Source organism: Pseudophryne corroboree, chromosome 6 (assembly GCF_028390025.1).
Source record: "Pseudophryne corroboree isolate aPseCor3 chromosome 6, aPseCor3.hap2, whole genome shotgun sequence".
Lineage (NCBI taxonomy): Eukaryota > Metazoa > Chordata > Amphibia > Anura > Myobatrachidae > Pseudophryne > Pseudophryne corroboree.
In genome coordinates, this window is record NC_086449.1 from 293,572,690 (window position 1) to 293,582,042 (window position 9,353).

Genomic DNA, 9,353 nt, shown 5'->3' on the forward strand with positions numbered 1-9,353 from the left:
GTCCCGCAGGTGGAGGCCCACACCATCAGGCTGATGGCTTATTATCTGTTTTACCAACCAGTCCTCTGATAGACCAATGCTTTTAATCCTACAAGACTTGTTGTATTGGGATGGCCTGCTATCATTTTTACCTTTAGCTTTTCCTTGAGACCGAAAGGGCCGAAAACCCAGAACTTTAGGTTTGAAATTGTATGTGGAAGGAAACGTGACCTTCTTGGAGTCTGCTTCTGACTCCAAAATATCTGTCACTTCTTTACCAAAAAGAATACTGTATCTCCAGAAAAGAGCAAAGATTCCAAAACCTTCTTAGATTCTGAATAAGCTTTCCACATACGTAGCCAAACTGCTCTGCGAGCAGTTATTGTTGAAGCTGATGTCCTGGAGGCAATAGTACCCAGGGCCGGCTCCAGGCATGTTCCAATAGAGCGGACGTGCAGGGCGCCACCCTTAATGGGCGCCGCACACTGGCACCGCCATATTGGAGCCTGGTCCTGTGTCTGTGTGTGGCTCCAGCAGCATCCGTCCGTCCCTGGCCCGCCTCCGAATCCCACTCCCAGCCATCAGTCAGTGGCTGACTCTGTGCTGGGGGCGGGAATATGCAAAACTACTCAGTGCGCGTCGCTGGCGCCGCATAGCGCGCACTGAGTTTGTTTAGTTTAGTGCGCCCAGCCGCCCACCCGCCGGAGACTGAGGGGAAGGAGAGGTGCACGCTGCGCTCTCCTCCCCGTCCTCACAGCAGGAGGTGCAGCCGCCGCCTCCTCCCCGCCCAAGAGGACCATCGGCAGCAGTGCGGTGAGCAGCACTTGGGGGGGGGGGGGGGACACTGTGTGGGGACATGTGTTTCTGGGACTGGGGGCATATCTGGCACTGGGGACATATCTGGCACTGTGGGGCATGTGTATTTGGCACTGTGGGGCATATGTATCTGGCACTGGGGGGCATATCTGACACTGGGGGCATATCTGGCACTGTGGGGCAGGTGTTTCTGGCACTGGGGGCATATCTGACACTGTGGGGCATGTGTATCTGGCACTGTGGGGCATGTGTATCTGGCTCTGGGGGCATATCTGGCACTATGGGGCATGTGTACCTTTGCACTGGGAGCATATCTGGCACTGGGGGCATATCTGGCACTATGGGGCAGGTGTATCTGGCACTGTGGGGCAGGTGTATCTGGCACTGGGGGACATATCTGGTACTGTGGGGCATGTGTATCTGGCACTGGGGGGCATGTGTATCTGGCACTGGGGGGCATATCTGACACTGGGGGCATATATGACATTGTGGGGCAGGTGTATCTGGCACTGGGGGCATATCTGACACTGTGGGGCATGTGTATCTGGCACTGGGGGCATATCTGGCACTGTGGGGCATTTGTATCTTTGCACTGGAGGCATATCTGGCACTGTGGGGCAGGTGTATCTGGCACTGTGAGGCAGGTGTATCTGGCACTGTGGGGCAGGTGTATCTGGCACTGTGGGGCATGTGTATCTGGCACTGTGGGGCATATCTGGCACTGTGGGGCAGGTGTATCTGGCACTGTGGGGCAGGTATATCTGGCACTGGGGGCATATCTGGCACTGTGGGGCATGTGTATCTGGCAATGGGGGCATATCTGGCACTGTGGGACATGTGTACCAGGCCTGCTACGGGGCATATCATGTGTAGCTGGCACTGCTGGGGGGCATATCAGGTGTAGCTGGCACTGCTGGGGGGCAAATCATGTGTACCTGGCACTGCTGCGGGGCATGTCTTGTGTAGCTGGCACTGCTGCGGGGCATGTCGTGTAGCTGGCACTGCTGCGGGGCATGTCATGTGTAGCTGGCACTGCTGCGGGGCATGTTATGTGTAGCTGGCACTGCACTACTGTAGACATTATGTGTATCTGGCACTATACTGGAGACATGTATAATCTGGCACTATACTGGAGACATTGTGTGTAAGGAACACTACTATGTTATGCATAAGGCAGCTAATTGTGAGCGTAGAGGGGGTGAAAAAATATATTTATTTGTAGTGTGATAATATGAAGTTGTGAGGCCACGCCCACTTTTCCAGGAGACCACGCACACACTTCCAGGAGGCCATGCACACTTTCCCATAGGGGGGTGGGGGCGCTTTGACATTTTCTCGCTCAGGGTGCCAGTAGGCCTGGAGCCGGCCCTGATAGTACCCATATCCAATGCTGCTTATTCCAAGAACATTGCAGCCTGTTTTATACATGCTATATGGGATTTTTGCTCTCTAGATGCTATTGAAAAATCCCCCTCCAATGCATCAGCCCAGGCAGCCACTTCCTTTGCCATCCAAGCTGAAGCCATGGCTGGCCTTATGACTGCCCCAGACAGGGAAAAAATGTTTTTTTAGAAAACCATCCACTCTCCTATCCATAACATCATTTAATGATGTTGAAGGCCAAGGTAATGTAGATTTTCGTACTAATCGAATCAGATGCGTATCTACTTTAGGAGCCACCTCCATTTTTAAACAATCCCTAGCTGGAAGAGGATAATTGGAATTTCATTTCTTAGGAATTATAAACCAGTTATTAGGCGTAGCCGAAGCCTCTTCCATGATTTCCGTCAGCTGATCTGACCCTGGAAACTCAGTCTTAACTGTTTTGGGACATTTAAACACAGGTGCCTTGGTTTTTAACACAGGCTCTGCTGAATCCCATATGGATAGAATGGCTTTCATTGCTTTAATTAACTCTGCTATATCCACTGAGCTGAGACCTTCCTCCTCTTCTTCATATGCCGAAGTAGAATTAATTGAGCCCTGAGGCCTAGCGTTGGCGCACCCGAGGTGGCAGCAGCGTCTGTGACTGTTTGGAAGTCTCCTCCCAAAACAGTGCGGCTGTGTCCGTATTCCCCTTCTAAGCGGAACCAATGCCTTACCTTCTCCCCGTGCTCTGGCCATAACCTGGTAACGTCTGTTGGACCTGCTAGTATAACTGAGACAGACGCCAGCCGAAACAGCACTGTACTCGTGGGTAAGCGTTGTTGCGACCTGGCGGAGAGTTCTTGGAGCGACTCTTTCTAAGGTACGTATAAGACGCTGTTTTAACAAGATTGCTTAGAAAAAATAGTAAGACTATAAAAATAAAATAAGAAAGCTTAGGGCTGCTAAAAACCAGCAGCCCTCTGACCATGGTCCGGCTCCTGCCGCACCAAACAAAAAATGGATTTGCCTGAACCAGGAGGCGTGGATATATGGACGGGCCCGTTGCATGCTGGGAGGCCAGAAAGCTTTGACCGATTGGTGCAAATCTGCTGTCGCTTCATCATATCCCATTGTTATCCTGTGGACCCTGCTGGAAAAAATGATAACATTAAAGATAAATTATCCAAAATGATTTGACTCGTTGTACAACAAACTCCATACTGAACGCATGCCCTGGAGTAGTGGGATCTTCTCCTAGTTGGCTGGTCCCACTAGTGTGTATCCTAAAATTCTGTAACTTAGCCTGGATACACACTAGTGGGACCAGCAATCATGCTGATGTGCAGGGCGATTACCCTTTGCCCTGCGCATTGGGAGATTGCCGGTACACGCTAGGCAGATATTAATGAGCGACAAAACGATCATTGTTTCATTCCTCAGTTATATTCATTGCATCATATACGAGGTTGTGTGATTGGGCATGCAGCACAGCCAATCAGACAACCTCGCATGCTACCTGTGTGAGCATGCAATCGACAATACACATTGTACAATAAGGCTGATTTATCTTTCCAGTTTGCCCAGATCGGACAAATCAGCGTTATATTGTGTAAGTGTGTACCCAGCTTCACTACCACACACTCCCAATACATATCCTAAGGAATGGTTCATTGAAGTTCACAGATTGGTGAAAGACTGTGTGTTTGGGGGTACATACAGTACCCTTCCAACATACAATAGACATTTGACATTTACTAAAAGCCTGTATTGGACAAGCATGACTACTAAAAATAACTTATGGTCGCGGGCAGGGATGTTATACTGTATATGGCTCAGCTGGTTAGCTTCTTTGGTGTGTCTTTCTTTGATCTTAATCAAGACACACAATTTCCATCTGCCTCTGAGATCTGTCATTATCTCCAAATTAATTATTTCTCTTACGTCCTAGTGGATACTGGGGAACTGTACTTTAGTACCATGGGGTATAGATTGGGTCCACTGGAGCCTGGCACTTTAAAAACCTTTAGTGTGTGTATGTGTGTGCTGGCTCCTCCCCTCTATGTCCCTCCTACCAGACTCAGTTTAGAAAAATGTGCCCAAGGAGCCGGGTGCATTTCTCTGGAGCTCCAGAGAGTTTCCTTTATTTTTTTATTTTTGGTTTACTATTTTCAGGTAGTACTGGTTGGCAACCAGTCTACCTGCTTCGTGGGACTTAGAGGGGGGACCGAACCAACCTCCTGAGGGTTAATGGTTCGTAATCACAGCTAACAGGAGGTGCTCTTCACACACCGTTAGTGTGTGTGCCCACGCCAGCAGCTAGCCGCCACCCTCTAACAGATGCCGAAGATCGTCAGGTGTGGCGAGTGTTAACACCAGGTTCCCAGTTAGCGGGTCCCCAGTGCGGTTTTGGCAGCATGTCACACATCGGTCACGGGCCACAAGCTGAGGTGCCCGCCGCGGACTAGGCTGTCTCAGGGCTCATGCCCCGCAGTGCTCACAGTCCATTAGGGCTTGTGTGTACTGATATATATATTTATGTTTGTTAACATGGCCAGTATAAAACTGAAGGGACCGCGTGCCATTACAAGGGGCGGGGCTTCCCGGAGCAGGACCAGAAGTGGGAAGGCGCCATTTCCTGCTGCTGCAGATCATCAAGGCTGCATGCACGCTGCTCCTCCACGGACCCACGCTGTTACAGGCTCTGTACTGGTACCAGGGGTGTCATAGCAAGGGGGAAGCACACCAGCGGTAGCGCCGCTGCACTTCTATCAGGTTATACTCATAAATCTCCTACTGCGCTGCTGTGTTCTGTGTGCTGGTCTCCGTTCCTCAGTGTCACTGTAGGGGCTCTCTAGGGTCTGTGTGGAGGTGTTTTTCAGTGAGCTGCACTATATTACAGTTGTGTAAAGATGTCTGTTGACATGGTTATGTGTGCTGCTTGTAACTCTGCATCTTTTTCAGCAGGTTCTCTCGTGTGTGAACAATGGGGGTCATTCTGACCCGTTCGCTCCCTGCTTTTTATCGCAGCCGAGCGAACGGGTCCCTAATGCGCATGCCAGACGGTGGGGCGGACTAGCCCTGTGATGGGTGTCCCCCCGCATGTCAGGGAAGATGATCGTAGCTGTGCTAAATTTAGCACAGCTACGATCAACTCGGAATGACCCCCAATGCTCCTTATCTCCTCAGGGACACAATTCACCAGCACCTGACTGGCTAGATAGTTTTCAAAGCATGATTCAGAATGTAAATTCTGAATTAGCTGCAGCGAAGGAGAGACCGGTGTTAATTAATTGTATGGCAAAAGCATCAGATACCAGAAAGGCTTCTCAGCCCGCTCTGTTGGTTTCACTTTAACGCTCACTGCCACAGGTGCTCCAGTCTGATTCTGATCAGCCTGATGTGGCTGATGATGATGATGATGATATGGATGAGGACAGCTCTCTGTCCCCTGGGGTGGAGGCCCTCATTTTTGCTGTAAGAGAGGTTCTTCACATACCGGATCAGGAGGCAGAACCAGATGAGGAGTTGTACTTTAATGTTAGACCAAAGACCTCAGTCACACTTCCTGTGTTTAAAGAATTAAACTCCCTGGCCAGGCAGGCATGGTTAAACCCTGATAGGAAATTTAAAATTCCTCAGAGGTTTTTAGCTACTTTTCCCCTCCTAGCTGAGGACAGGAAGGTATGGGAAAAACCCCCGTCAGTCGATCTGTCTGTATCCAGACTGTCTAAGAAATTGGTATCCCTAAAAGAGCCGACTGACCATAAAATTGAGACCACTCTCAAGGCAATATATATGGCAGCGGGCATAGCACAACACCCTACAATAGTTTGTGGGTGGATTTCTAGGGCAGTAGTCAAATGGTCTGATAATATAATTAATGGATTAGACACTCTGCCCCAGGATGAGGTCATTACTCTGCTGCAACACATTCAGGATGCTGTAAAATTTTATGAGCAAGGCTATAAAGAAATTGTGTAATATAAATGGCCGTACTACGGCTATGGCAGTTTTGGCACGCAGAGCACTGTGGTTACGTCAATGGTCAGCGGACACCGATTCCAAAAAGGGTGTAGAAAATCTTCCCTTTACAGGTGATGCCTTGTTGGGGACTAATTAAATTAATGGATCTCTCAGGCAACGGCGGGTAAGTCTACCTAAATAAAGAGATTAATCACCGCGCTAATTTGTGTGTGAGCAGCTCCGTTAAATGGTAAAGAACAATAAAATTAGCAATGGAGCGCTGCAGAAAAATTAAAAAGTGCAAATACCTGTATGGATAAAAGGAAGTCTTTCAGTATTGATTTGGGGCCTTGCAATATGAAGAGCAGGTCATCTATGTAGCATCTCCAAAGAGTCATATGCTGAGCGAAGGGATTATTATTCAAAATATGTTTTTCCTCCTATCTTGCTACGTATAAATTCGCATAGCTTGGTGCAAAAGAATTTCCCATTGCGGTCCCCCTGATCTGATTATAGAATGTTCCGTGATCCCAGAAGTAGTTTCGATGTAGGATGAAATTGATACAACTCATTAGGAAATTAACTTGTGTATTTGGTAAGGTGGTTTCAGTTGATAAATAGAACCTCGTTGCTTCACATCCTTTTTCATGTGGAATACATGTGTAAAGTGATCTTACATCACTGGTGCACAGAATGAGATTGTCTTGCCACTGAATGTTGGTTAAAATTTGTAAAACATTCATCGTGTCCTTAAGATAGCTTTTTTGTGATTGTACAATATTTTGAAGGAAGTAATCAACATATTTGGATAAATTTGCTGAAAGGGAATTAATTAATCCCGGATACGATGGGACGTCCTGGTGGATTTTTCATGTTCTTATGGATTTTAGGGAGCTGATAGAAGGTTGGTATGAGTGGATATTCTTTACATATGTAATCAATAAAGCTTTTTAAATAAAAAGAGACTCTCGGACACAGGCGCCATCCTTGACAAAGGGCTTGAAAGCCTGAAACGTCATCAGTCCAGATCCAGCACGTCACTCTCCCCGCGCCGACGGGCAAGAGAACGTTAAGACACGAGCAGGAGAAGGCATCGGAGAAAACCAGCCAGGACAGCGGGACATTACACGCAGGAAAGAGGTAGGCAGCGGTAGTGTAAGTTAGCCTAGTCAGCAACAATCCCTGCACACCACCATACTGCGGTCCTGACCGCCGGCGTTTACACGGAACCCTGAACAGGATCAAAAAAATGGACTGCCACACCGGCACTAAAAGGGCTGCTAAACATTATTATTATTATTAACCCTTTTTTATCCATACAGGTATTTGCGCTTTTGAATTTTTCTGCAGCGCTCCATTGCTAATTTTAGGGTAAGTCTACCTATCTGCCGTCGGCTGCGCAACCTGCTAGACGTTCTTACACAGGACCCTCCTTGCAGTGCTTTTCGTGTGGCAAGGTTCAGAGGCAGGGGCCGAGGGGTCTCCATCACTCCGAGAGGATCTCGTAAGTCCCGTAAACCTGCAACTGCTGCATCCCTGGACCAGATCACCGGATCCCCTGCCAATAAGCCTTCCGCGTGACGGTTGGCCCCAGGAGCAAGGCGACTTTCAGTTAGGTGTTCGCCTTCAACACTTCGCAAAGTCCTGCCGAGATCCTTGGGTGAGGGACCAAATTTCTCAGGAATACCGGCTGGAATTTCAAGCACTTCCTCCTCACAGATTTTTCAAATCGGGCTTACCAGTTTTGGCCGCAGCAAAAGTTACCTTACATGAGGCTATTCAAAAACTTTTGCAGACAGGGGTGGTGATTCTGGTACCTCCTAAATTACTCAGATACTCAGTGAGCTCTAACAGTGGTTTTATTTATTTTTCTTGCCTCATTTGCTGGGGTGCATGTAGGAAGATAAAATGGTAGAGAGAGTTGGAGTGACATACATCATAAGTTAAATTGTCAAATTACTGGCATTAGCCAATACTGTTCACCTCTCCCCTATCTCTCTCAAATGTAATTCTTCAGGAGTGTACCACATTTAGGGAGGCCAATCCCGGGATCGGCGAGATCCCGGGATTTGGGCCCAAAAATGCCGGGATTTGAATCCCGGGATTGGAGCATCCAATCCCGGGATTCACGGGATTACACTGCGCATGTGTGGGAGGGAGTGTGTGTAAGTAATACTACTTATAATTAGGCGGGCGGCAGCCATAGACAAACGCTGGACGCGGCGGCACTTCAAATGTGGCGCCGGCCGCCAGCCAATCAGAGCTAGCGGACCGGCAGCCAATCAGGGAAGCTGCCGCAGCAGCAGCAGCAGCCAATCAGGAGCGACTGCTGCGGCCGCTTCCCTGATTGGCTGCTGGTCCGCCAGCTCTGGTTGGCTGGCGGCTGGTGCTTCATTTGAAATGCTGCCGCGTTCAGTGTGTCCATGGCTGGCGCCCACCTAATAGTAAGTGGTATTACTTACACCCACCCTCCCTCCGTGCAGTGCTAACAGCCTCCCTCCAGCGCCGCTACCTACACCCTCCTGTACCGCTACCTACATCCTCCCGCCCAGCTACCTACACCCTCCCGCCCAGCTACCTACACCCTCCCGCACCGGTACCTACATCCTCCCGCTCAGCTACCTACACCCTCCCTCCCTTCCCCGCCACTACCTACACCCTCCCGCACCGCTACCTACCCTCCAGCGCTGCTCCCTACACCCTTCTTCACTGATACCTACTGCAATCCCGGGATCCCGGGATTGAGCGTTTTTCAATCCCGAATCACGGGATTGAAAAAACGGCCCGGGATTGGCCTCCCTAACCACATTAGGGACTTATATGCAGGTTTAACCCTCTGCACTACAGAGGGTACCTGCTATAGTCTTTCTGCTTGATACCTCCTCTTTCTTCCTTCTGGCCAAGTTGGGTGCACCTACCCTCTCTCATTCCTCGTCCTATACCAGTTGGCAAGACGGGAGAATAGCAGAAGGGGGGGTCATACCTGTGTCATAGCCACCCTATATACCCTTCTATTGTTTTAGGAATAAAATCACTAATCTATGGGTATGACAAGAAAAACGTCAGAAAGGGAGAGCATATCTGATTATATATATATATATATATATATATATATATATATATATATAGCAAAATCACAGAACAAAGTCCCGGGAAGCCGCACTGACACTCTCCATTAATAAAAAGCAGGTGTCCGGTTAAATGCTGAATAATAGAGTCACATGCCA